This window comes from Heteronotia binoei, chromosome 3, assembly GCF_032191835.1.
Source record: "Heteronotia binoei isolate CCM8104 ecotype False Entrance Well chromosome 3, APGP_CSIRO_Hbin_v1, whole genome shotgun sequence".
Lineage (NCBI taxonomy): Eukaryota > Metazoa > Chordata > Lepidosauria > Squamata > Gekkonidae > Heteronotia > Heteronotia binoei.
In genome coordinates, this window is record NC_083225.1 from 186,362,026 (window position 1) to 186,365,074 (window position 3,049).

The window sequence follows — 3,049 nt, forward strand, 5'->3', positions numbered from 1 at the left end:
AGTGGGGGGGGGGGGGAAATGTGTGCTGGGCAATCCATTATTCCCTATGGAGACAAATTCCCATAGGGTATAATGGTGAATTGATCTGTGGGTATCTGGGGCCCTGGGTGAGCTGCGTTTTGAGATAGAGGCACCAAATGTGTGACATAGCATCTGGTACCTCTCTTCAAAACACCCTCCAAGTTTCAAAAAGGTTGGACCAGGGGGTCCAATTCTATGAGCCCCAAAAGAAGGTGCCCCTATCCATTATTTCCAATGGAAGGAAGGCATTTAAAAGGTGTGCAGTCCCTTTAATTGTGATGGGCAGAACTCCCTTTGGAGTTCAATTATGCTTGTCACAATCTTGCTACTGGCTCCATCCCTAATGTCTACTGGCTCAACCCCCAAAGTCCCCAGATATTTCTTGAATTGGACTTGGCAACCCTAAACTTTTACTCAGTCAAGGAAGCTGCAGCCCCTGGGTTGGAGGTCCTGAACGAGGCTGGTAACAGTAAGACATTATGGAGGACATTAGTTCATAGGGTTGCTATAAGTTGGAAGCAATTTACTGGCACTTAACACCCAAGAACGTGAACTCGTAGCACCTACTGAATCCAGACATGCTCAGTTTAGGGGAAGGACAGTGGCTCAGTGGTAGAGCATCTGCTTGAGAAGCAGAAGGTCCCAGGTTCAATCCCTGGCATCTCCAAAAAAGGATCCAGGCAAAAAGGTGTGAAAAACCTCACCTTGAGACCCTGGAGAGCCGCTGCCAGTCTGAGTAGACAATACTGACTTTGATGGACCAACGGTCTGATTCAGTATAAGGCAGCTTCATATGTTCATATGTTCACCTAACAGTGTTTTAAATTACTTGCAAGGCAAAACATGAACTATAAATTGGGATGACTAATCTTTAAAAAGGGGTGGGACGGTGGCTCAGGGGCAGAGCATCTGCTTGGGAAGCAGAAGGTCCCAGGTTCAATCCCCGGCATCTCCAAAAAAGGGTCCAGGCAAATAGGTGTGAAAAACCTCAGCTTGAGACCCTGGAGAGCCACTGCCGGTCTGAGAAGACAATACTGACTTTGATGGACCAAGGGTCTGATTCAGTATAAGGCAGCTTCATATGTTCATATATGTTCAGTTCCGAGAGATAACGTTCTCCAATTTAAACAGATGCTTCTTAAAGACTTTACCTTTCCGCTTTGTCCTGATTGTTGTTTTATTTCTTGGTAAACTACGTGTTACAGGATCAATACCATCAACGCCACCGTTACTTCATTATGAATAGATCCAATATTAAAAGAATTAGCAACAGCAGCCCGATCCACTCCTCTTGAATTCTTCCCTGAAAATTCTGCTGCTCCTAGTGGAAAAAAAAACCCCCGTATTTGCAAATTCACCTTTTGCAAGGCTTTCAAATTTTGGATTAAAGTACAGTTGACTTTTCCGCTTTGCGCCGTGGTTGGAATGGGTGAGGCGAAAGCGGAGAGACAATAAAAGCAGGAGACAGCAATTTTGGCTCTCTGCTGTTTACAGACAAACTTTGAATAAACTATATAGTAAAAGAAAAACCCACACTTGCACGGCCCTGTAAATGCACAGCTAACCTTCGAATTCAAAAACGATAAGAGAGTCCCGTAAAGCCTTAGTTGGCTTGAAAACAGCAATTTAAAAGCAAAATAAGACCAAAACGCCAGTGCAATCGACAACGGGAGTATTGGGATTACAATAGGCCTCTTGTCTAAACAGGTTATTCAGATTTTAAAGGGGTGTCACAGCCTGGAATATTGCAGACCCATAAAACAAATGGCAAACGTTAATAGGTATAAAAGGCTGGGATGGGGGGAATGAAGCCGTTGTGGGGCTTAAACGACGGCCTGGTGGCGGCGATAGCCACGCAGCCGGGGTTATAGCAGTCTTGCGTTTGAAGATACTTGCTTTAGCCCTTGTTCCCCAAACCAAGGCTATTGGAATAATGTAGCCACTAAAATCTGCCAGGTCACTGTCTGCTTGTGTGTTAAGGGTTGCTGTTGTTTTTTACTTATGGACACCCAATGAATAAACGTCCTCCAAATGTCCTATCGCAGACAGCCTTGCTCAAGGCCATGGCTTCCATGACTGAGTCAGTCCATCTCATGTTGGATCTTTTGTGGGCGAGAGAGAGAGAGAGAGAGATTTGGAAGCGCAGAAACTTTACGCAAAGGGTGTCAAACTCATTTGTTATGAGGGCCGGATCTGACATAAATGAGACCTTGTTGGGCCGGGCCATGTCAGACTGGGCCATATTTAAGATTAGGTAGCAGAGATATAATTTTTTATAAAGAACACAGACAAACGCAAATATATATATTTATTAAAAACACGCTTAAACTGTTAGCACTCATTGGTCTTAAAGGTGCTTTGTTTGTATTTCTCCCATGGGATTCAGAAAACTGGGCAAAGGAAGCTCTGGCGCTGTCCTTCCTTCCCCAGGGGACTGGGGACGGGGGAGCCTCAGCCAACAGAAGGAAGAGAGGCTTGGCTCAGTAGCTCTGCTTTGCAATTGAAAAAGCCTGGCAAAGCAAGCTATTCCTCCACGCTTTCTCCCCAAGGGAGGAGCCTCAGCCAATGGAGAAAATAGAAGTTTTGCTCTGTAGCTCCTGTGCAATTGAGAAAGCCTTGCAAAGCAAGCTGTGATGCAGAAGGAAGCAAGAGAGAGGGAGAAGGAAGCAGATGACAGCCAGTTGCTCGGGGGCCTGATAGGAGCCTTCCGGTGGCCTCATTCGGCCCCTGAACTGCATGTTTGACATCCCTGCTTTATTCAGTATCCCCAACAGGGCTGGATAAACAATTAAGCCAAGCAGGCACTGGCCTATAGGCCCCCACGCCTCTAGGGGCCCCAGGCTGGCTCCCACCCCCCCCCCCTGGTTTTCCCTCTGCTTGCAGCCCTCAGAGCCTGCATGCACAGCCAGCAACTGAGCCGCTCTTTGCCCAGCTTGCCTGGTGTGGCTGCCGCTGGTGGCGTTGCCAAGTTTGCCTCTCTCTGCCTCTCCCCTGCAGCTTTGTCAAAGGGGCTTTTGTCTTGTCATGA

At 47.0% G+C, this 3,049-nt stretch overlaps 1 non-coding gene across 1 annotated transcript; it reads left to right on the forward strand.

Moving 5' to 3' along the window:
- Positions 1 to 617: 617 nt before the first annotated feature.
- TRNAL-GAG (transfer RNA leucine (anticodon GAG)) lies at positions 618 to 688 on the forward strand. The gene has a single exon. It is a non-coding gene; the product is annotated as a tRNA-Leu (tRNA).
- Positions 689 to 3,049: the final 2,361 nt, after the last annotated feature.